The sequence below is a fragment of the Columba livia genome, chromosome 1 (genome assembly GCF_036013475.1).
Source record: "Columba livia isolate bColLiv1 breed racing homer chromosome 1, bColLiv1.pat.W.v2, whole genome shotgun sequence".
Taxonomy (NCBI): domain Eukaryota; kingdom Metazoa; phylum Chordata; class Aves; order Columbiformes; family Columbidae; genus Columba; species Columba livia.
In genome coordinates this window covers 207962876-207988689 of record NC_088602.1, presented here as the reverse complement: position 1 = coordinate 207988689, position 25814 = coordinate 207962876, and the positions used below count along the sequence as shown (strand labels likewise).

Sequence of the window (25814 nt, the reverse complement as noted above, 5' to 3'; positions counted from 1 at the left end):
CAAATGCAGGTGCTGTACATGTTATATTTGGATTTCAGGGTTTTTCAGATCCATTTCCAGTCGGTCGGTGGCAGCCTTGTGGGGTTTGATCCTTCACTTTCATCACCCTTGCCCAGTTATTATACACGAGATCCATCAGCCCCCTCTCACTGGTGGTGCCTGCAGCTGAGCATCCCCACCTTTGGGAATAATAAAACCTTGTCATTTGGGAATTTCTTTGCCATCCTAATCAGGCAGGACCCAAAATCATCCCTTTGCAGACCTCACTGGTCAGACTTGAGCAGGTGTGGTGACATTTGAGGAAACATGAGGATTTTCTTTGGGGGGCTTTGCTGGTTTGTGTTCAGCATCATTGGTTGTGTGTTCTGTAGAGTTCTGGATACGTACAGGGCAAAACATGGAAAGACTCCTCCCTTTGTGATTGATTTTTTAAGGACAATTTGCTGTTTTGTTCCTCTCCTCCTTCCTAACGAGCTGAATTGTTAAGATATGGTAATGTCAGGAGACACAGGAGAAAGGGTGAAGCAACATACTGACACGTTGAATCATTAGATCATCTCCTGCGCAGGAAAAAAGTCAAGTATGAAACAGGAACAAGAAGTGCCGCCCTCCCCCACTGTAAAGGCACCAGGTCGGGCTCTTTTCTGCATGCAGAAGCAGGTTAGACAATTAGATCTTTAGTATTAATTAATTTTGATGCAATTCCTGAAGATTCAAAGTGTTACGCATGCTAACTGTCTTCTATTTGCCTGCTGGATTTTTGAGGAGAAGTTGAGTCTTTTTTCCGAGGGCTGAATTCAGGAGCTGCGTAATTCGTGATGAAACAAAACAAATGACTGTTGCTGGGCTGAATTTGTAAATCCCGTAGCGGTTATTCAGGTCTCCTCAGGAAAATGCGTGTGAATTCTGTCCTGAATAGCAGTTGGATAAAAGGGAATTCTGTGGAGGGGCACAGGACCTTGTGCCTGGATAACGTTTGGCATTTTGGCAAAGCTGTGCTTCGTATCCCTTATAAGATTTATTTCTTTGCAATAATAACTGCTTAATAATAAGATGCCAGCTCCATGTAAACTCACGTGTTTGGGGAGGGCTGTGGCACTCCTCAGTCTTTACTCACACGAGTAAGCCCTCCCCTGCACTAAGTTTACTTGTTTGATAAACATAACGCTTTGCTTTTGTTCTCTTAATCGCTTCCTTGGAAGAGTTAACTTTCTAAGCAGCCACAGATTAGTTCTCTCAGTTGTTTTAATTATTTTTCTTGTCACGCACTGTGAAGGTCTAATGCTTGTGAAATGTCTCTTTTTTGGGTCCCCCCTTCCATGGCAGCTTCAGTGAAAACCCACCCCGAACACTCTCTCCCTGCGCTCCTGTCTTATTTTAGTTAATATTCTTTTTAATGTTAGTGCTACAGAATAGAACAACTTTTCCTCCGGGGTGATTCGCTCCAGAATTCTGTATTCCTGTAAGGGCCACATTGGGCTTCCACGTGCTCGCCGCTGAGTAATTTCCTTTTGTATCGCTGACAGGTGACTCAAAGCGGGTGCTCGCAGGCGCCTGCGTCCTGAGCTGGTGGCCACAGCCTTACGAGACGAGTTTTGGAATTGCCAGCAAAGTCGGGATTAAGCTCAGGACATGCCGGTGGCTCTGAGCACTCCCGGGGGAGCGCGGAAGAAGAGGAAATAATTCATAGCGACTCATCTTTGCGGCGGGGTGAGTCAGGGGGTGCTGTTGGTGGTCAGAAAGGCACGTGGCTGACTCCACCGGCTTTGTGTGCTCTGCAGGATGCGAGCCGCCTTTGACAATTAATTTCTTGCCCTTTTGATTTTTGCCTGGTGAGTTATTTCCAGAAAGGACTTACTGTATTTTCTGGAATGAGTATTGCGATCTTTTTGTTTTTTTACAGTGGGCAAGTTTTCAGCTGGTGATTTATCAACAAAGTATTTTACAGGATCACGGTTAAAAGCTCTTCTTTAAAAAAAAAAACCCAACACATCCTGTGCGATAGGGAAAGTAAAAGCATCTCTGTTTTCAAATGATGAAGGAATAACCGAAAGAGCTGGTTCTTGGAATAGTAGCTCCACTGGCACTCGGTGGTGATTTCCTGTGCATTTGCTGCAAGAATCACTCTGTGATGCGAGTAGGTGGTACTAAAGGGTTATTACGAAACCGAGTTTTTTTTTCCTTCGACCAGACGTTTTGAGTCATGGATCGGGATAGCAGCTTCAGAGCTTTCTCTTTGTTCGAGCAGCTCTCCTGAAATGCACATCCAGGATATTCTGCGATTCTCTGCTCTCACGCAACGAGCAGACCGGGCACAGGGCTGGCGGTGCATAGAGCGCCCTTCGCTCCGCTCCATCCCGGCGATGGGAACCGAGGACGCGGCCCAGAGCGCGCAAGGTGCACGGGGAGCGGGTTCCCGACGCCTTTTGCATCGTAAGTATTTTTCTCGTGGTTTTTCCCCCAGACGCGAGAGACAAAATGGAGTTGGCATCGGGATGGATGTCTGCGCCAAAACGAGGTGGCGATGGTTTGGAGCGGTTTGGTTCTGGTTTAGGAGGAGATGGGTTCCCACTGGCCGGAGACAGTTGGCTTCTCCATCAGAAAATTATGAAAGAAATAGGAGCTGCTTAAGGGAGTTGGTCTGGCTCCTAAACCGGAGGAATTGTTGACCTACTGACTCAGTTATGAAGCATTAGGGAAGCAGTCGTGCTGTGGTTTCTTTTGTTGGTGGCAGATTCAGAAGACGCCTGCAAGCGTTACGGGTACGAGTAGCAAAAAGAGATGGTTCTGGTACCTGCTGCCTGTGGGATTTATTTTGTGCCAGGAAGGAGCCGAGGTGCTGAGTACTGACTAACACCTTAGAGCTTTATTTCTGATGCTTCTCCTGATAATGCATTGGTAAGTTTATATGCTTCTCATTTTCAGTGCTGAGATGCTATCTAGCTAAATGAAAGAAAGCTCTTAAAGAGCTTTTTGAACGTGGGAAGGTGCGTTTGTTTTCTTCACTGCTTTTACAGCAAACACGAGCTGGCCTGCTGCAGTTTCGGAGTCTGGAAATAAGGGGGAAAACTTTGTCCATCAGGTCAACAATTTAAAATTGCTGTTCCCTCCCACCTTTAACCTGCAAACCTCTGCTAATGTTGGTACTGAGCAAAGAGGCTGGGCCAGCGTGGGGATCCTGTCACCCTGCAGTCATGGCCACACTGTCATTTTCCTGTTACACTTCACTGAATGATGAATGAGCCTTTGGTCTTCTTGAATTTCACATGAAAATCAGGTGTTCATCCCTGGAATTAAATCTAATGATATTTTTTCTTAAAGTATGCCTAGAATAGAAACAGTGTGCTTTTTAATTGACTCTAAATCCCAAGGGAAAAAGAAATCTATCAATGGGTGGTTTCTCAGAAGCCTCAAATCATTAACATACTGTTGGCTGATGGAGCAAGGTCTGGAAATCGTGATCCCCGAATCTCTTGTCAACTCTGCCACTGCTTTTGGGAGGCATTTTTTTGGAACGGGGCTTCTTGGGCAAGTGATCATTTCTTCTTAGTCGCTGATAGAATGTGGATAGTGATATTTAACTTTCCGTCAGTGCTTTACCAGCATTATCACTACATTTTCCTTTTAGAAAGCGTGCTGGTGTGTGATACTGTAGCATTTCCAGAGCATTGTTTTGAATGCATAGATTATTAGAAGATAGGAAAGGCAGCACAGTGATTATTGAATTTATCATGCTCTGTAGGAATTGTCTTAAACTTCCACCACAAAGGGAAGAATTCACTGCTGCTTTTCTCCCCTGGGTGCGTAACACATTCCCAAACCCATTTTAGTGAATATTCCCCCCCCTGCTCTTCCAAAAGAGCAACCGATGGGGCAGCTGTACCCCACACATCCCTATGGAACCGCAAATAAACACAGCGGTTAAAAATAAACAAGAAAAACCACACGTTTAGCATTGCACTAAACATCCTTAAGTGCTTCCTTTGGATTTTGGGAGGAGAACTCGAGCGCCGGGTGATTTTAGTGAGCGGTTGTACCGAAAGATGTGGGAGGCAGGGTCAGGGAAGAGTCACTTGGTTGTTACGTGGGTGTGAAAAGCCCATGAAAAGGAAAGGGCCTCTAAACTGTTAACTGTTGAACCTGGCTCGAATTTCCTCAGGCTCACACTGGAGCAGCCTCATTTACTAAGAAATCACAAGCAGGTTGTGTTTGAGGAGAAAGAGTCGTAGATCTTCAGTTCGTTGTGGTTTATCCACCTGCGGGACAGGGGAATCGCTGCTCTTGAAAATGCCCTGTTTTGGGGAGCGGGTTGCGGTACCTCTATTGCAGTACACCCAAAATAATAGAAGAAACAACATATTTCTAAAGCTGATTTTTTACATGTATGTTTGTAGTATCTCCATTTCCTTACAGGTTTTAAAACGTCTCCTAATACGATGCAGAGAACCTAAAATACGTGGTGTAGAGGTTACATTTTTCCACGCTTATTGTGATGATCATGACCCAAAATAAAAACCAAAAAGCAGGTTTAACAGCATTATCTCTGAAGCAGAAAACTGGTTATTACATTAGTGAAGCGCTTGGGGGGGGAACACCACGCAAACAGGAAAGAAAACCAACAAACCCCACTCTCCTTTATCATAAAGCTTTTTAAACACAAGCCGTAAATTACATCAAAAGAAAACAACACAGTCTGAAATGAGACGCACACGTGTGTAGTATGATGACTTCTACTAAATCACAGTGCTTGACGTTTTAGCTCTGTGCGGTGTATTTACAATGTAGATTTGGGCTGATTTCTGAGGGATTCCCATGCAGAACTTCCCAGGCGAGAATTGGTTGGCTTTTTCTTGTTTGTTCTGCACGTGTTTGGAGCTCAGCTCTCTATGGCCTGTAGCTATCCCAATGCAGACTTCGCAGCCCAAGTTTGCATACAAAAGACGAGCTCAAAATTGGACCTGGGAAAGAGGAGCGCTTCCTTTTCCACTGCTCTACAACAATGGCAATAACACTTTAAAATTACTTATTCCTTGAGCCAAATAAAAATGCCTGTGTACTGGCAACATGAGGTATGAATAGAAGCCACGCTCATCTGTGCGTTTTCAGGGTACAGTTGTATGCCACCCTTATAAAGCACATTTGAAAAATAAGTAGCGGTAACTCTACTGTACATGTTGTAGTTTTTCTAACTTGGGAAGGTCCTAACATCAACACTGGAGTATCTTTGTTGCTCCAGGAAGATCAGAGATGAACTCAAAAGCTCAGATGTGGTCCAGAAGTCCAGTGCTTACTTCCTCCTACTTTTTAGTTTAGTATTTAAACGTGGTCCGAAGTATGGCTACTCCACTGTGCCACTGTGTCTCTGTTCATGCTGGGTGACATAGTCTAAGGTACAAAAAATTTGGAATGAAGTGGAAAATAATCTAGGAATATTGAGTGTGGTTTACAGTGGGAGGAAAAGGAGTGTTATTTAGGGATTCATATACTGCCGCCGAGGGAGCGACGGAGAGAAGGATGGAAGAGCCTGCAGGGTCTATGCCCAACCCCAGCTGGGGGCCTGGTAAGATCCCACCACAGCCTCTTTCCATCTGATTCTCTTAATTCCCAATTCTCTTGCTTCCCATATATTTTGCAAGCTCTGGGCAGCGCTGTGGCTTTTGGGGTTCACCGCTACGGTAAATGGACACTAGCGGGTGTTCTTAACTTCTAATCCAAGTCTGGCCACCTGAATTGTGACTTCGAAGGACCTCAGCGACTACTGAAATTCCCCATATGACCTGTTATTACAGGCTCCTGGGAGAGCTTATATGCAGCTTTATTGCCAAAACATGAGGTTGGCAGGAGTGAGTCATAACTGAAGATCTCAGCTTTGCTCTTTCATTTACTTTTATCCACTAAAAATAAAAATATTTCCAAGAATACAGGTAGGCAGATGCTGTTCTCCTGTTAGGGCAGAGCTCTCACTGGCTCTCAAGTGTATTTGCACAGCTCATAGGTTCTATTTTTCAAGCTTTAGTATAAAAAGAGCCGTCTATACATTTTATCTAATCTACAGCACAGTAGGAGTGAGCAATTCCTGGAGAAGGGACCAGAATATAGGGTTCTACCCCTTTTCCTTATCTTCTGTGGACATGTTTTTGGATTACTGTGATTTTTACGTATCGTCTTGTAGTTGTTTTAGTGTGACCAGAGTGAGGTTTCGCATGCGTTTTCAACTCTTGACTTCAATGGTTGTCGCTCATGACCATGTTGGCTTTGGGTTGAGCCACCTCAGTTTGCTGATCTGATTAAAAACTAGATTCTTTGGCTTCTCCCTTGCTTTTCTTTTGGGAAAATTCAAACTGTTCCAGCTCAGTAAATGGAAAAATAGCAGGATCTCATGGTGACAAACAGAGGAGGTGGGACCATCCCTTTCAGTGACACCTGCATGAAGTTCAGTTCAACCCATTCAGAATAACTCATCTCCCCATCTCTTAATCACAGTGGAGCTCAAGCAAGACCTAATTTCACCTTGTTCTCCAAAACAAGCTTTTTATTCTTCCCTGTTTTCCTTTGGCATCTGGATTTTAAGTCTCTACATTTAACTTAAGCATCTGTGTAGACTGAGTAGTCAACGTCATCCTTTTATATTTCTGTTTTCGGAGCTTAAGTATTTAAGAGTAGGATTAATAACGTATGGTGGCAAAGAGGAGACCATCCCTTACTAAAATTTCTAATCATCCATGTAAATAAGTAATACAGAAATAATATTTATAGAGCCTTTCGTGGCATTTATCTCATTCTTATCATCTGTTTTTTTCGTACATGTGCTTTAAACATCAAAAGGTTTGTTTGTGCCATATGTCTTTTTGCGCCGTCTTCTTGCTGCGTGCGCGCTTACCTAATAACTTGCAAACAGCAAACAAAGCACATGATCTGAGCAACAAGCTGGTATTTTACCCTAAGGGAGGATTTTCTCAGCGCACAAATCAAGTGTAAATAGTGCAAAATGCCGTATAGTATAGAACCAACCACACTAAACGCTTCTTTGCGTGTATGAGTGAAGCTATTTGCATGCGTGAATGTTGACAGAGTTGAACTCTGTATTATCAAATCCTCTTGTCAAAAGTTGACCCCGGGGGCGTTTTGCGAGAAAGATGATGATTGTCTCTTTAATTACTTAAACTCTGTTTTGCCTGTTTGGGAGAGCTCCCCACAACTCTGTAATTACCGCCCGCCTGCCATTCAGATCAGGCTCTGCTGGCACCGTACCGCGGGACTTTGGACGGGAGCGGCTGCAACATCCAGGAGCTCCTTTTAATTGAACGCTTTGATTATCGCACAATAATCAGGCGATTGAGTTGCTGCAACAGTTTGCCAGCCCTGTGCTAAGCGCTTCTACGGAATTACGGAATCAGAGATGGAAGAGATGGAAAGTTCATTACATCACCCAGACCAAATTCTTGCCAGTACATGTTTTCTGCTACATTATTTTGGTTTTTATTCTGTGGTTTATGGCTACAGATACTCTAAGAACTTGGCCTTCCACTTGGTTCTTCCGGAGTCTTTTCCATCACGTTTGATGGCGAGATTTTTCTTTGGCCTAAACTTTTCCATTTCTTTGTTTCACCATATTATTTCGAGTCTGCGTTCTCATCTTTCAGTAATCCTCTCTGGGGTGTTAACTGCCTCTAAATATGAGCGGAATGGTATTACTCTTGAATATTAGATGTATCACGTCCTTTAAGTGCTGCATACTCAATTCTTCAGGATTTGGGAAAGTTACACTGATTGAAGATAAGCTTTTAAACTGAACTGCTAATAGGATAATTTCTCGGACGCGTATTTTATTCCGGTGTATGAGTTCTGGCATCACTTAAGAAATAGTTGAAAATTACCTGAAAAGGCCAATTTTACTCAGAAATGAAAACGTTTTTATATGGGGGAGTTATGCCAGTGTATCTTTAATGATTTTTAACTCTATTGTGGGAAGTGATATGCGCAGGCAAGTCTGCAAAGGGCATTACGGGGAGAATTTAAACATTGTGGTTTCCATTAGTGACAGAAACAGTGGAAGTTGTAGTATTTTGAGTTTTCTTTCCCCCCCCCCTCAGCCTTCCAATATCCTTTATTTTTCTCAATGTTTCTTCACTTCATAACTATTGCTTCTTTTTATAGTTTCACTTGTTTTGGTGGCATTTGAGGGTTTCTTGTTTGTTGTTTCTACTTCAGGGCTTGGCCTTCGCTACCAGAAGCCCCAGGCACCCAAGCAGGGTTGTCTCCAAGTTTTCCATTGTCTCGACCACAAAGATTGAGATCGATATCCCCACAAAACAAATACTCTGTGACCATAAAGACAAATGGACATTGGTTTTGCCCCATGAGAGACAGGAGCCTGATGGACCTTTGGTTGTTAAACTGTCTCCTTAAAGCTCAATACAGAGCAGGGATGTTGATGAGAGAGGCGAGGACAAGCGTATCGTAGGAGGTAAAATTACTACTAGTGAGTGGATTGAAGGTGTTTGAGGATCAGGTTGTGTAACCGAATGGGGAGATGAATGAAAACCATATAAATGGGTGGGTTAGCGTGTGAGTAAGAGACAATGCGAGTGGGCGGGTAACGAGACAGGCAAGTGAGAAAGGAGGGAGGAGTGGGTGAGTAGATGGGTAGGTATGTAGCGAAGAAGTTGAAACAGCATTATGAGCCAGCTCTTGTGATACCTGAAAATCTGGTACCAACTCAATAATCCCCATTGGGACGTGCAGAAGGGACCAACAACCAGCGCTGGTGCAGGGACTGGAGGCTGAGCATCAGCCCATCGGGACCTCTGTTGCTTTCCAGCTCGTTGGATGGAGCATCATTTACTCTCCTTAAACTTCCCTGAGTCTGTGCAATGAACAATAATCTTCACCTTGGTCAGACAGTTGTATTTTGCTACTGTTCCTGCAGAAAAAATATAAGACTGTAATTATAATTTCAGCTCTGGTGAAGTTACAGAGAAAGAGAAGCACAACAGAAACTTCTTGTACTTTGTATTCCCAAGAACTGCAGGTGGGAGGACAAATAAAAGGTATGAAGATGAGGGATACGCTGGATTTACAAATACACATCAGCAAAAAGGCATCTCCCAAATTTGAAGATCCTTTCATTTTAACGAATCAGGCGGGAAGGTAAAGTAACTTTAAATCATTATCATCAAACCTTGACTGACGGGGCTTTTATTAGGATATTCCACTATAACTGCTGAAGGCTGGACATAGTTCACCGCGACTAATACGTAACTGTTTTTAATTTACCATGGCAGAGTTACAGCCCCAGCTGTGACCTCTCTAGTCGGGTACAGTCAGGCTATTGTTCAAAATAATGGCTTTACTATCTTGTTAAGTTATATTAAGCTGTGCGTGGTACATTTTCAATATTTATTGTAACAGAGCAAGTCCTTTTGAAGCCCAGATAGAGGTGAATGACCACTGCAGGAAGTTACAAGCTTCAGTTAGCTGCCAAAAAGGTGTATATTTACTAAAAAACAACTAATACGTGGTTTTATACTCAAAAATCCTTGAGTCCCTTCAAGTTTTTCATCCAGTAGCTGGCCAGCATGAGAGATTTCCCTTGTTAGACCTATTTTTTGATGAAAACTACTTTTTTTTTGTCTGCATGTGAAGTTGGCAGCAGGATGAAGACCTGGTCTATGGAGCAACCTGCTGGAAGGAGCATTTTAACCCCGCGCTCGCCGTTGTGTCGTCCATGGGCGGTTTTGGCTCAGGTTGCATCACTCACACGCAGAATCCCAGAGTGTCAGGGGTTGGAAGGGACCTGGAAAGCTCATCCAGTGCAATCCCCCCATGGAGCAGGAACACCCAGATGAGGTTACACAGGAAGGTGTCCAGGCGGGTTGGAATGTCTGCAGAGAAGGAGACTCCACAACCCCCCTGGGCAGCCTGGGCCAGGCTCTGCCACCCTCACTGGGAAGAAGTTTGTTCTCAAATTTAAGTGGAACCTCTTGTGTTCCAGTTTGCACCCACTGCCCCTTGTCCTGTCATTGGTTGTCACCAAAAAGAGCCTGGCTCCATCCTCCTGACACTCACACTTTACATATCTGTAAACATGAATGAGGTCACCCCTCAGTCTCCTCTTGTCCAGCTCCAGAGCCCCAGCTCCCTCAGCCTTTCCTCACACGGGAGATGCTCCACTCCCTTCAGCATCTTTGTTGCCCTGCGCTGGACTCTCTCCAGCAGTTCCCTGTCCTGCTGGAACTGAGGGGCCACAACTGGACACAATATTCCAGGTGTGGTCTCCCCAGCGCAGAGCAGAGGGGCAGGAGAACCTCTCTGACCTACTGACCACCCCCTTCTAACCCACCCCAGGTACCATTGGCTTCCTGGCCACAAGGGCCCAGTGCTGGCTCATGGTCACCCTGCTGTCCCCAGGACCCCCAGCTCCCTCTCCCCTACGCTGCTCTCTGACAGATCATTCCCCAACTTATACTGGAACCTGGGGTTGTTCCTGCCCAGATTCAAGACTCTACACTTTCCCCTTGTTATATTTCATTAAATTTCCCCCCCCCCAGCTCTCCAGCCTGTCCAGGTCTCTGATGGCAGCACAGCTTCCAGTGTCACCACTCCTCCCAGCTTGGTGTCATCACACAGAACGTCAGGGATTGGAAGGGACCTCGAAAGATCATCTAGTCCAAACCTGCTGAAAGATCGTCAGCAAACCTGCTGATAGTACACTCAGGATAGTTGCGTTTTTTATGGTTCCATGGGTGTCTGAAAAATCCGTCAGGGTTTGCTAACTTTTAAAAGTATGCCTAAGCGGTGAGTGAAATCTTTCTCATCTTTGAATGGGGTCACCTGTTGCAAACTAAATTTCCTATAAATCTTGCAACTGTAGCCAAGCCAGCAGCGTTTACACTTTTTAATCTGAAACTGCACTTAGGCAGATGTTTCTTAATGTTAAACCAGAGCAGATCTCTTTGGTGGTGTTAAAATGCTGTGGTAACTGCGGAGTGAGGCGCAGAGGAATGTGTGGGTATGTTGAATCCGAGCCTTTTGGGTTGTAGATCTGTCAGAGCCCCAAATTTGCATTTCTTACATAAGCAGAAATCCCAGTAGTGTTTCCACGTGCTTTGGGAACTGCGGGAATGGAATTGCTATATAAAACCTTGCTTTTATTTGCTATCTGTGAAATCGCAGGGACACTTAAAATATTTACAGTTTCAACCCAAACTAGAAGTTTGTTTCCTTTTACCTTTGATACTCAAACCTACCGCAGTGGTCGCTCAGACCATCCCGCAGCCTCCATGGAGCTGCGGACAGTTACAAGATCCTGAGAATACACAGGAATTAAAACCTTGACGTTTCCCCTCTTGTTTAATTAATTGTTTGCTTTTGGCGGTGGCAAGGTTACAAAACATTTGTAATAAGCCTGCTTCGTCTTTTGCTGGTTTTTTCCATATGGGTGTGTGCTTCCTTTTCATTATGTTGTTTTTCTTTCCTTTTTTTTTTTAAAAGCACAACCACTGCTTTCATTTTAACAGTAAGAAATGAGCTTCTCGCCGAGCAGGAAAGAAAAGTTTCATAAACACTGCAATTCTGATCCTTCTAATCCTTTATTACCTGTAGGGGCAGGTGCAGGAACCTACCACAGGAGAGATTTCTTAACTTTTTCCAGCCTTGGGATTACACAATGGAGCGGTAGATTTTAGACGCTACGGAGAAAACTCAGAACAACATGGTCGAAAGGTGCGTTGCTCAGAAATACAATATATCCCTTTTGTTTGGCTTATATTTAGTTCTGCCCTGTAGAGTTCTGAGCCCTCCAGCCAGCATTTTAAACACAAAATAGAAATAGGCTGAAATGCGCACGTATTATCTTGTTTCCTGCTGATGTAAAAGAGGTTTTATTTCTGGAGATAGTGTCTTCTAATACTTGTGTTACCTGGACTAGTTCTGTTTGCTTGTTACTCAAGAGAAAGTGAAGGGAGCCACTTGGTCTCAGTAAAATCAAAGTAATTCGTGCTGTTTGCATTATTGGCTGTAATGCTGAGAGGGAAACAACCAGACAGCTTAAAGAACTTAGATTTGGTTTGTTTTTTCAGCATTCTGCAATGCTGAAGTAAGGGTAGGGCAAGGAGGGTGGTAAGAAGTGCATCACCCATCCCTTGTGATCCTGTGGTTTCGTCTGAATCTTGTTCCTTTTTGCTCCCTACGATCAGCCACGTGTTTCAATGGTGATCGCTGCCCTAAGACTGTCGCTGCATGCGGGATGTCTCATTTGCCTCATGTTAAAAATATCTGTGTGTAATAATGTTTTTATAGTCCTTCCCATGTGGAATATTTGTCATACACCTTTCTATAAAGATTCATGCCACCCCTTTCCCATATTACTCTGTTTTGTGGATGGAGATTCCTGTGCAAGGACTTGTCAGTGTACAGTTTGGTCTGAAAAACAGTTCAAAGCGCCTTATTGTTTATTGCTAGAAATAAGTTCTCACTATTTTTCTGTCTTGCTCAATCTAGTAGCACCAATACACTTGTTAAAGAATAATCTGTCTGCTTAAAGACGTTAAGGTTTATTAACCAGCAGAAATGCTAACGAGCTAACGTGTAGTGATGGATCTGAGAAGCTTCTTCCACTGATCATTCAGGAGATACCTGGAAACTTTTAAGGTTTGGGTCTAAAATTGTATGTGCAAATCATAACCATATCATAAGGGGCGAATTTCTGTCCAAATTTGTCTCAAAATGGTATGTCCATTAAAAGGTATTGTCGTGCTGCCATTTACATTACCCAGGCCACCTTCCTTCTTGAATGAACTTAATGAAATTGTGTCAAAGAGTGGGATAACTACAATGTGAAATAACTGGAGATTAGCATTTTCATTCTCAAATAATGGGTATTGCTGCATAAGCAGTATTACAAATAAAATAGAACAAAAGCAGCTTTATGTGTTAGCATGACTTTGGAAAAGGGACAATGAATTGCTGCTTTTACAACATGTAGGAAAATGAGCTTCTGAGCTGTTTCTGTACTTCAGATATATTTACTGATACGTCCTGATTAATACGTTTCCATTTTAAGTGTATAACCCTCCTTTAAAAGACCAGATTTCCCGAGTGCCAAGCAGCAGACGGGCCCTATGTGCTTAATTCCAGCTGGCAGTGACACCTTCTGGATGCTGAGCACTTGGAAAATTTCACCTGTCATATGAATCAGTGATTGAAAATGGAGTTGTTCGCAGAGCCTGGTGTGATCCACGGTCAGCAGTGTCATAATAGGAGAAAACAGTCCAAATGTGCTGTCTCGAAGGCGTGTTCTCTGAACTGTCATAAAACATTATATTTTCAAATTGCTTTTAAAACGCGATGATGCAAATTTGCACACTCTCTGCAGATTTGACCTGTATTTATATCTACACAGAATCACCGAACATTAGGGAGTGGAAGGGACCTCCAAAGATCATCTAGACACGTTTGTAAGAAGCCCATAAAATTATTTCCGTATTGTTTTCCGTAAATCTCCAGTTTATTATTCTGAGAAAAACGCATCTGCAGCGTGCACGATCTGGCTTTCTGATATGCAGATGCACAGCCCTGCCTATCTACTTAAATCAGTGTAGCAAGCGCGTTTACAAACTATGTGACAATGTACAGCCTCCTATCTGCGAAGCAGATCAGACTGAAATTGGGACTCTGTCCAAAAAAGTTAAATACTGCAATCAATCTACTTACTGTGTCAGCACTCGGATTTGTTTCTGTTCTATGCTGCAGGGAAAGGAAGTGGAAAATACACGTTAGCATCCCAAAAAGGATTCCTGAGCCGCGGAGGAGGCATTGTTAATAGGAGCTGCTTAAAAGTTCCCGTTTTTGCAGGGGTAAATAGATGATGAAGTGGATGTTCTAAGCCTGTGCGACACGAGGGAAGTCACGACGTGACACTACGGATGCCACGTGACTTCCCTGTTTATACTCAGCCCGGCTGCAAGTGTCTGTGAAACAGCGGTGACAGAACGATCTGCTTGTGTCTCGGCATCCTCAGCCTTTAGAGCCGCCCTTGGGTACCAGCGGGGATTTGTGGAGTTCAGTCCCTCAGAAAACCTTAATTTAAACGCTGATGCGTTCACACTGGGTTGATCTCCTGCTTCACAACGTGTGTTTCCTTCCCTTCCGCACACCCCACCTCTATTTTCAGCTGCTGGCTGCAACCTCTCGAGCATCCTCATTGAGCATCATCATCATCATCGGCTCCTCGGGTAGGCAGGTGGGCTTCATGGCATGATTCCACTTAACCCTCTTCTTTCCAGTTCCCATCTTAACTTAACTTAACCATTCTGCCCTAAAATTTGCTTCATTTCAAGAAAATCGTTCACCTACCCTACTGGGAGAGGACGACCCGTGCGCCCATGAGATGCTGTGGGCAGCGCCCAAGCGCATAGGCTGTGCTACATAACAGCAGGGTCGCTCCGGGGTTATAACAGTAAATCTATATAAAGGTAATCGCACTTCAGAAGCGATTTAAGGAGCCGGGTTTCTGAGCAAAAGCCAATTGCTAAGGTTTAATCTGCACCCCAAAGCTCTGCTGGTAAATCTGATTTGGCAGCTTTGGTAGAGACACCAATATAAAGGCATCTTTCCTGATAAAAAGCAGTGGGACTTTTAATGTCCACAACAAAAATAAAAGCATTTTAAAGGGGTTTTAAACTTATTATTAGACCAATCGATGTGCAGCAGGCTACGTGGGTCTGATTTGGCTCTGATGCAGAGGTCGGACAGCATCCTACACGTGCACATGTGTCTGCAAGTGCACAAAGATGGATGCAACTGTCTGCACTTTGGTGTCTGGTGACTGTGAGACACTTCAGGTTACACCTGGGACATATTTACAGGGCTGGCGGGTACAGAATAAGTTCTGGGAGTTGTAGGTGAGCCAGGCAGGGTATTCAACATCACCAAAAATAACAGGAGGCACAGGTGCTGTGTTCAGGCTACTAGATCTTCATGCAAGTATCCATTGTAATTGCTGGAGATGCATTTTATTGCTGAGAATGATTCTGCTCACCCAGCAGAAGACGCTTTATACTTGATGGGCTGAAATGCTGTCCAGATGCTATGGATCTCTAATGGTTCAACCACTCGTTTTGCCTCTGACACAGAAGGTGAAACAAATCTGAATAATAAGTAGTTTGAAATATAAACCAGTTCATGTGAACGGCTCAGAATCTGTAACAGTCAATTGAGATGCAAAGAAACTTAATCTTTTTATGCAGCTGGAACACTTTGCAGAAGAAAATCATGAGTCTCAAAGCAAGTAACTTTTCATGGGTGTGATTACAGCTTTTTGCTTACACTTCCCATATACGTTTCAGTGTCGTAAGCACATTTATTTACCCATTAAGCATTTTTAATAGTCTTTTGCCATGGCTAACTAGTAGAGCATTGAGTAGTTCTTTTAGTGAAGTAGGGGACAATTTATAATTTTGCCCAAAATACTACACCTAAAAAAAATGGGATTTTTGTTCTTAATTACTGGACTCTTTCTTTTAGCATGTCTTGGTTTAAAACAAAACATCAACAAGCCCATTGTGATGCTTTTGATTAGGCTTCGAGAGGGATAATAAAAGTATAGTGTCCCTTTGTGAAAGGCGTTTTTAATTATCGTTAATTGTACTTCCTCGCTTCATTTCTGAAGGAAAAGGGAGGTGACCTCATCCTGAGAGCTGTCTGTCCGATGCTGGTGTCATTCCCCGCCTGGAAAAGAGGTTATTTTTTTGTTTCTTGTTGTTTTGTTTGTTTTAATGAGGATCTATCAGCTGGCCTGACGGGCCCTGCGGCTTTGGAAACACTGTCCAGACTCTGAGCACCATGCGTGTTTCTGAAATGTCGAGCTACAGACTTGTGGTCTTTGTGCTGTGGTAACGTCTCTGACAGCAGCCGGTACCAGAGACTTCGGTGATGGGAGCCCTTGGAGGGGATGGTGCCCTTGTGGCCAACAAGGCCAATGGTACCCGGGGTGCATTAGGAAAAGTGTGACCAGCAGGTCAAGGGAGGTTGTTCCTCCCCCTCTGCTGTGCCCTGGTGAGGCCACATCTGGAGTTCAGTGTCCAGTTCTGGGCTCCCCAGTGTAAGAAGGACAAGGAATTACTGGAGGGAGTGCAGCGGTGAGACACAAAGATGCTGAGGGGTCTGGAGCATCTTCCTGATGTGGAGAGACTGAGAGAGCTGGGGCTGTTCAGCTGGAGAAGAGAAGCTGAGAGGGGATCTCAATGTTGATAGATGTATCCAGGGTGGGTGTCAGAGGATGGACCAGACTCTGTTCAGTGGTGCCCAGTGACAGGATGAGGGGCAACGGGCACAGACTGAAGCACAGGAGGTTCCGTCTGAATATGAGGAGAAACTTCTTTCCTCTGAGGTGCCAGAGCCTGGCCCAGGCTGCCCAGAGAGGTTGTGGAGTCTCCTTCTCTGGAGACATTCAAACCCACCTGGACACCTTCCTGTGTGATCTGCTCTGGTGACCCTGCGTTAGCAGGTGGGTTGGACTGGGTGATCTCCAGAGGTCCCTTCCAACCCAACCATCCTGTGATTCTGTGATTTGAGGGCTCATTCCTCCTCTTTCATACTAACCGATCAAATACTCATGGATGTTTTCATTATCTATCCAAAAACTTGATTTCTTACCCCTTCCCAGGCCTTTGGCTTTGGCATATTCTCCTGAGGTCCACGCTTTATCTGTGCTTTGCATTTAAACAAATGCAAAGAGATTCCCTCACCCTTTATGCTGCAAACCGAGCAGGGCAGTGGTGGCTTCATGAGTGTTTGTGTGGGTGCCAGCGTGTTGGGACCGATCAATATTCAATTGTAACTGTAATGAAAATGCCTAAATATTTATAATGGTTTTAGTTTTTGAATGTCTCCATATGTCAGAAGGATGAATAGGAGTACTTTTTGTCTCTCTTCACTATTCTGTATTTCTTAAGATGTTACCTTGTCTTGCCTTACGTGAACCTTCTCTGAAATGCCCTGAACTTTTCAGTTCTGTTTCAATTCATCCAGCGCCATCTGCCGCAGTGTCTGCTGTGTATTTCAGTCCGGACGAAAATTCCCGTTTCTCATCGGTACCTCCGCACTCTTTCATAAAGGTGATGTGACAAGCTAAGCTCACAAGTTGTTCCCACCTTTGTTGCCAATTATATATCAATGTGAAGAGGCAGATTTTAACAAGCTGTGTCCTTAGAGGTGTTTGAATACCCAACTCGCAGCGAGGCTCATGGGGCTCTGCGCTGGGGTTTCTGCTCGACTTCTGTTCAGGCAAAAAGTCTCTCATTGACTTTGATCACTTTATTTTTTTAAATTGTAGATCTCAGGTCATAGAATAGTTTGGGTTGAAGGGACCTGCAAAGCTCATCCAGTGCCCCCCCTGCCATGAGCAGGGACATCTTCACCAGCTCAGGTTGCTCAGAGCCCCGTCCAGCCTGGCCTGGGATGTCTCCAGGGATGGTTCATCTACCACCTCTCTGGGCAACCTGGGCCAGGCTCTCACCACCCTCATCATAAAGAATTTCTTCCTTATGTCTATCCTGAGTCTCCTCTCCTTTAGTTTAAAACCTTCACCATTTCTGTCTCAGATATGTATTTAAAGCTGCTGATTCTTCCTTGGTATCAAAACCTTTGACTTGGAGATGGATGGAGAGCAGAGTGCCAGCAGTTCCCTCTGTGAGGGAAGAAGCATTCAGCTGTTTTATTTTCTAGCCATGGCCTGGAGAAATCCGAGAGGTCACTGACCTCTGTACGTTTAATGGGTCTCCTCACTGCTTTGCCAAATGTGTTGGGAACTGTGGTCTGGAGCTCCCGGTTTATCTCATTCCTTTGCTATCTGCTGCTCATTAGAAGACAGAATTAAAATCTCAGCGGTGGGAGATGTTAGGGCTGTCTGAAATGGTTTTCAGTCTGTGGCCCTGAAATCCTCTTCAGGCCAAAAGAGCAGAAGTTTTCCTGACGTAAACCACATTTTTCAGTAAAAACACTGAACTCAGCTCACCCGAAACTGACTTTATTCGGTCCTTTCTTTGCTATCTATAGCATGGGGATTACAATAGCATCTTAAAGAATTGTTCAGAAGACGACGGTAGTTTGTTAGCATTTCTGCAGTCTTACCAAAATATATGTTAAATATAAATATTCTCAAACCTGTTAATTTCTCAGGGTTGAGTTTGGTATCCTGTTCTGCTCTGGGTTTTTTTTCCTTTGTGTTTTTAAAGATGTGTTCTCATCTTTGCTGCGTATATTCTCCAGATCTGAGTTACCGTACGAGATACTCTGCATGCTGGTGGTGGAAACAAAGAGATGTTGGTACTATTTAGTTTCTGAATTGCTGGGTACCGTGTTGGGTAGGAAGCAACATCTGTATCAGCAGTGAGTACCAGCTTTTCTATCCTGAAGAAGAAAGGCAGGATGTGGAAATGTCTCTCATTTACATGAACTACTGTAGAAATTGAGGCCTTCCAGATAATTCCTTGAACCATCTGCATGTTGTTATAGTTTGACTCCCAGATTTTCAAAATGGGGTAAAGAACCTGTTATCAACAGCGAAGGCGCTTTAGAAACCTACCTCTGCTTAGGAGAGGGATTCCTTAACACAATTCTGCCCCGTGGGGAGCGTAAAACAAAACTGCATTCCCACCTTCGGGCTGAGTATCTTGTTTCCCTACAGGGGACCATTATTTATTTTCAAGTGCGGGAGGAACATCAAGCTGCTGTTCTCATCTCCCCAAGCTCCACCAGCCCGCTTTTCGGCACTGGGCGCCACAAGCGTTCGCCACGACGACAAGAGATGGACCCGGGACAGAAGTAGCGCGGCTCCTTCTCCCCCTGCCACGTGAGCCTTTGATAGTGGATTTCAGAGACATACACTTCACGTGGGCTCTTGTTTTAAAAAATAAACCGGCTTGCGGCTACCCCGGGGCAAAAATCAATGACCGCAAGAATACCAGAGGATTGAGCAACGTGCTAAGGGCATGTTGTTTCCTTTAAGGATTCTGACTATAAATGACGTCACTTAGATAATTTGGATGTTTGCGAGCGCTACAGGGCTTGGAAAGGGAAAGCGAATCGGAAAAACATTGGGAAGCTGAACAATTTGTTTTGTTTTATGGCTCCCTGGTAGTTTAATGAGGGAGCTATTACTCATGCACTGTCACTGCGCATCTAGAAAATTCCTCTGGGTTCAAAAACTGGCAGGAAAAAGTCGTTTCCTAAAAACCGCTGAATTAATGAGATAAAGCCCATTGCTCTGGAGTCCCTCACAGGGAGGATAGGAGGCAGAGCTGTGCAGGACTCGCGGTGTGTTGGAAATGTTCCCCGCAGGGTGTTTCAAACAGCAGATAGTGCTTCAGAGAAGGGATGCAGAAGACATGCTCAGCATCCCTCTTTTAGGATATAGTACTATAGATTTGGGGAGACAAAAATACTAGTTTGATTGGGGCATCATAGTTCTCCCCCTCCATTCCCTTGCATCTGAAAATATCTGAAACTGGAGTATTGGACTCCTCCTAAAGCCATGACATTTAACAAAAGGTTTTCTTACTCATGGGCAGTGGTACAAGGCATTATATTAGTAATATTGGCACTTGAAGTGAGGGAGATGCACTTAAGGAGAAGAAAAATGTCTATTTGTTGTGTGGGCTTAATTATGCAGCTTTAAATGAACTGTCACAGTTTTATAATCTGTTTTCCCCTATCTGGCAGGCTTCTGGCTTCCTGCGTCGTGTCTGCGTTATTTTATACATCTGTACAGCGCGATTTGCGTATTTACCTTGGTTATTTTAGGTATTTTAGCCTATCTCGTCCTGTCCATACAAGACACACGTTATCCTCGTTTTAACTGAAAACCTAATACAACTTTTATGGCACTTGAGTGCAGCATGAGCGCAGTTTCAGTTTGATGTTTTGGAGTAAACAGAGAACTCATCCAGTCTGGAAATACGAGTAAATATAACATATTCCTCACCAACCCCCTGACAGAATTACTGCCTTGTAGCATAAGTTACTGTGGTTTCCTCTGCAAAAAATGCAGATAAAGCAGGGGCTGTAAGGAGGGAAATCCATAAGGAGTCTGTAAAGTCTAATTTAACTATTAGTAATAAAATTAACAAGCCACTGTAACATTTCTGCTGCAGTTTGTCTTAAACTGTGATGCCTCAAACACAAATGTAGTCATTCCCTATTCTTATTTTGGTACTAAACCGTAGTCTGGATCAATTTTGTCTTCTCTGTCTCTTCTTCTTCCTGTCCTTGTAAGAATTTCCTAAATTCTTTTAATTATCATTTTTCTTTTGCCAATACACAAACTTTAATCCAGAATATTGTGATTTTCCATGGAAATACAGAAGTAGCAGCTGAAAGGTTGTGTATGTTAAGCTTCAGATTAAAGAGGCGCTTAACTGTGTCCCCTTGTATACGTGACATCCGCTGTCTTTTGAAATACCCAATACTGAGCTGGTTTTGATTTTGATTTTTTAGATTTTATTTTAAATCACATAGATGCCCAGTTTATGCCTCGGAGCTGGATTTTTGCCCTTGGGTGTGGAACTCGCTGCCTGGGCCAGGATTAGGAAATAATTCCTCCATCTGCTGTGAAAAAGTCTTGGATCACAGAGCGGAGCTCATTTTTCAGCAGGATGGGAATGGGACGGAATGAGAGCAAAAAGGCTGAGGGAATGTTTCTGGTATGGTGAAGAATGGCCGGGGTGTGGGTGGGATGTACTTGTCGTTATTTCAGAATCAAAATAACCAGGAGAGACACTTTGAAGGGACCTTGTTTGTGAGCATCAGTCGTTCTGAGGTTTGAGTACCAGGAGCAGTGGGGACTGTTCCAGAGGGATGTTCAGCCTCATGTGTTGGGTCTACACGGCTTCAGTTGTCCAGGGTGGTGTGAAGATGAAGGTTGAGAAGACATAAAATGGGCTGTTTGGCTTTCTGGGTGAGTGTTTCAGTGTCCAAACACCAGTGAAGGTCGTGAATACCAGTGCTCCTATGTGGCCTTGTCCTGGGAATAGCTCTGGTGTTGGCACGGATTTTAGAATCATAGAACCAGTTATGGCTGGAAGAGACCCTTAAGGTTATTGAGTCCAACTGTTAACCCTATTCTGGCACTAAACCATGTCCTTAAGAACCTCTTCTCCATGCCTTTTAAACCCCTCCAGGGATGGTGACTCCAGCACTGCCCTGGGCAGCCTGTTCCAATGCCCGACAACCCTTTCCAGGTAGAAATTTTCCGTAATATCCAATCTAAACCTCCCCGGCGCAACTTGAGGCCATTTCTTCTGGTCCTGACGCTTGTTTCTGGGGAGCAGAGCCCGACCCCCCCTGGCTCCAAGCTCCTTTCAGGCAGTTCAGAGATCAGAAGGTCTCCCCTCAGCTCCTGTTCTCCAGCTGAACCCCCCAGGTCCCTCAGCCGCTCCATCACACTTGTGCTCCAGCCCCTTCCCCAGCTCCGTTCCCTTCTCTAAACTCACTCCAGCACCTCAAGGGCTTCCTTGTCGCCCAAAACTGACCCCAGACTTCAAGGTTTGGCTTCCCCAGTGCCAAGCACAGGGGGATGATGATTTCCCTAGTCCTGCTGGCTACACTATTCTCAATGCGCACATTTTGATGGGTTTTGAGCTCTTTCTGGGGATTTACATGGTGCTTAGGCCACTTTCTGCCTAAATGGCTTGCAGCAGAATCTAGGTGGGAAGCAGATTCCCTCACTCCCAGTGGGAAACCATCAGTCATGCACAGCAGGTAATATCAGGCTCTAATATGGCTCATGTGCTGATGCCCAAGCAGCTCCTCGCTTGAGAGTTTTATCTCTCTGGGCTCCAAGCACCTAAATTACACCAAAATTTAGGCAGAACAGAGACCAGACATGCGGCTGATGCTCCAGCCTCCCATTCTCATGGCTGGGGGCACTTGGGCACCTGTCTGCAGCCAGCAGGGCAACCACTGAACAGAAAGTCTGGGCTCCCCAAAGCTCCCGTCGTGTGTGTTTTGTGCCACTACAAGAAAAAATTATTGTGTTTGTTATTGATAGAAACCTAACTTAATTTTCCTGTTAATAAGTGTTTAACAGTGGTCTGTTGATGTTAACGTGGTTCAGCTGATTTCCCTCCTTGACCAAATACATGTCCTTCATTGTGATAAGCTGCTAGAGGAGTCAGTGTTGCTGAGAGGTGGATCTTAACGTAAAATCATGAAATCATTTGTGTTGGAAAAGAACTTTAAGATCATTAAGTCCAACCGTTAACCCAACACTGCTCAGTCCACTTTCAAACCACGTTCCTAAGAACCTCATCACACGTTTTCTAAACCCCTCCAGGGATGGTGATTCCACCACTGCCCTGGGCAGCCTGTTCCAATGCCTGACAGCGCTTTACATATAGAATTTTTTGCTAATATCCAATCTAAACCAGGTCCTGCTCTCATCTTTGCAGTGCTGCACTACACCACCATCCCACACCCCTTCAGAGTCTTCCCTGGCTCCTGCTTTACCCTCAGACTTCGTTGTGTAGATCTGTGTAAATACTGCATTCAAATTACTTTTAGGTTTTACATTTAAAGTCTGCTCTCTTCTTTTTTTCTTAAGCCTTATTTTGTCAAGACCTTTGCAGCTGGTGTTATGTAGCACATACTTTATTATCCCAGTCATCACTTTGACCGTTTCATCCTTTTAACCTTCACAGTTGCCACAGTAGACAATTGTGTGGATAACATTGACTTTCCTCGGTTGGTATTAAAACCACAAAAAAATCCGAAGCGGTTCCGTGAAAAAAGGAAATGTCTCGATGAAACAATTCACAAGGGACTGAAAGGGGGAGCACAAAATGAAAACCCAACCCAACTGGAGGGAAATGAGTGTGGGGACATCACCATGGGCTGACAGCTGCCACTTTGTGCACATGTCATCTCAGACCATGGAACAGTTAATGGGCAGCGCTGCTGAGCAGGGAACAGACCTTGCTGGCCAATACTTGCTGTTATATTTCTCTTGTGTGTTATCTCAGTAAGTTTTGCATCAGTCTTTTGTTCAGTTTTTATTTCTGCCTTCAGGTTCCCCTCTTTCCTGTCTAACAAATTAAATTGAATTTGCAAAATATCACAAAGTGTCATGAGGATGTGGCTGTTAACAGAGTAGAATAAATTAATTACATGCTGTGAACTAACTGAACTCATTTACTAATTGATGAATTAATTTAATCATTTCTGTTACAAATAGGAGAGCTCAAATGCCAGCAGAATCAAGAGCTAACTCTCTTCTTCATTAAATCTTTAGGGTTCCTTTGGTTTTAGTTTGCCTTAGGCTAGTAATGGCCACATTTTTAGAATTAAGCAGTTCCACTGCTCATTGGTAATTTCAGTTCTCTGTGATTCTGTCCTACGCCTCTTCCAGGCTGGCGTCTGCCTCTTGAATTCATTGGAAACTTGGGAGTTTCTAGTTGCTTATTCTTATCCAAATATTAGCAGTAGTTCTTCATCCTTACCTTTTTCCACTGGCCACACATTCAAAGCCATTAATCCTGTTGTCCAGCTCAAGATTCCATCCTGACAGGACGTGGATGTGATCTTTCTTAATCATATTCTTAATGTACACAATTACATTCTCTCCGTGCACGTTCTGCATTGTTTATCTTCCAGGTTTCGTCTCCGAACATGTATTTGACTGCTGCCTCTGGGCAGTCAAGTTCCAGATCTGCTTCTCTCTGCATCATTTTATTAATATTTCTCTCCTGAGATATTTCACAGAATCCCAGAGTGTCAGGGATTGGAAGGGACCTGGAAAGCTCATCCAGTGCAATCCCCCCATGGAGCAGGAACACCCAGATGAGGTTACACAGGAAGGTGTCCAGGCGGGTTGGAATGTCTGCAGAGAAGGAGACTCCACAACCCCCCTGGGCAGCCTGGGCCAGGCTCTGCCACCCTCACCAGGAACAAGTTTCTTCTCAAATTTAAGTGGAACCTCTTGTGTTCCAGTTTGAACCCATTACCCCTTGTCCTATCACTGGTTGTCACCGAGAAGAGCCTGGCTCCATCCTCGTGACACTCACCCTTTATATATCTGTAAACATGAATGAGGTCACCCCTCAGTGTCCTCTTGTCCAGCTCCAGAGCCCCAGCTCCCTCAGCCTTTCCTCACACGGGAGATGCTCCACTCCCTTCAGCATCTTTGTTGCCCTGCACTGGACTCTCTCCAGCAGTTCCCTGTCCTGCTGGAACTGAGGGGCCTGGACTTGCACACATGTGAGTTGATAGCGATCAGCTGCAGCTCAGCGCAGTTTCAACAGAAAGGAGCTGCTGACCCTCTGTAAATGCCACAAAAATACCTTTTAATTTAATCCTCTATTTTAAAGCTATACCTTCATACGATGCCTGGAGTAGATAGCCCATCAGGCTGTTAATCTGCCTTTACATCACGTTTTATTGTCTCACTATTACGCTACCTCTTTTTTTTTATGTTGCTTTGCTTTTCCTTCCCTCGGGCAGTAAACTAGAAACCAAACTCCTTTTATTCTGTTTTATTTGAAGCTCCTAAATCAGTGTAACTTGGTCCATGATAGAGACTCTGTCCTGCTACAGTAGCCTTACAGTGCCTCCCCTGGGGATCACTGGGAAGGTAAATACCTGCGTAACTACAGAATCTACACAGAGTTTTTGGGTCCCAAAGAAAATCAGACTAGAAACAGAACTTGGGCCTTCCTTAGTTTAATGCTGAAATTATGAGATACTGGCTTTACTTATAGCTTCATAAGATGGAACCAGTTACAGAGAAGAGACTAATAAGATCACAAGTAAGTTGGATATATATTCATGTTAATGTTTTTCTGATAGATAGGGACGTATTTTTCTAATGCGGCTCAAGTTGTTCAATAGCTGTAGCAAATCAAAGCCAAAACCACTCCACAAAACAAAGTTATTTCCATAATCCAGCAGCCGCTTCTCGCCATCTCTTGCTTGGCTGTGTTTAATATGTGGAGCGTTATGTTGTGGTCCTCTAATTAATTCTGTAATTTTCATGGCATGTGCCAACATCAGTGTTTATTATTGAAACACAATGTCTGTTTTTATCCTGATGATGTGTTTCGTCCTGTAACAGTAGTCAAATAACATGAACATGAGTAGTCCAAAGGGTTGAGGAGTAAGGACCAGAAAATATTCAAGGCTGTGGGTGGGTGTCATCAATTGCAGCACTGACAGATGTTTGCTGGTTGATCCATATGGTGGAATCATCAAATCCTAGAATGGTTTGGGTTGGAAGGGACCTTCAAAGCTCATCCAGTCCCACCATGAGCAGGGACATCTTCACCAGCTCAGGTTGCTCAGAGCCCCATCCAGCCTGGCCTGGGATGTCTCCAGGGATGGTTCATCCACCACCTCTCTGGCCAACCTGGGCCAGGCTCTCACCACCCTCAGTGTAAATGATTTCTTATGTTCAGCCTGAATCTCCCCTCCTTCAGCTTAAAATCATCACTCCTTGTTCTATCACAACAGACCCTTCTAAAAAGTCTGTCCCCATCTTTCTTACAGGCCCTTTTTAAGCACTGAAAGGCCACAATAAGGTCTCCCCGGAGCTTCTCTTCTCCAGCTGAACACCCCAGCTCTCTCAGCCTGTCCTCCCAGCAGAGCTGTTCCAGCCTCGGGTCATTCCTGTGGCTCTTCTGGCCCCTCTCCAGCAGGTCCCTGTGTGTCCTGTGCTGAGGGCTCCAGAGCTGGACGCATCCCTGTTCAATGCACAGTGAATATCCTTCTCATCTCCTGCCCCTTCCAGTCTTTAGCGCAACTTTCAGACCACTGATGAGTCCCTA

At 44.3% G+C, this 25814-nt stretch overlaps 1 long non-coding RNA gene across 36 annotated transcripts in view; it reads left to right on the top strand.

Moving 5' to 3' along the window:
* The window catches only part of LOC110359891 (uncharacterized), a 134573-nt gene that overhangs the window by 99027 nt on the left and 9732 nt on the right, over positions 1 to 25814 (top strand). For 25 of the 36 annotated variants that reach the window (XR_010469706.1, XR_010469711.1, XR_010469707.1 and 22 more), the window contains one exon: positions 1527 to 22187. This is a non-coding gene — a long non-coding RNA (uncharacterized LOC110359891). The remainder of the gene's footprint in view (positions 1 to 1526; positions 22188 to 25814) is intronic. The other 11 variants (XR_010469708.1, XR_010469698.1, XR_010469693.1 and 8 more) reach the window with 7 other exon arrangements.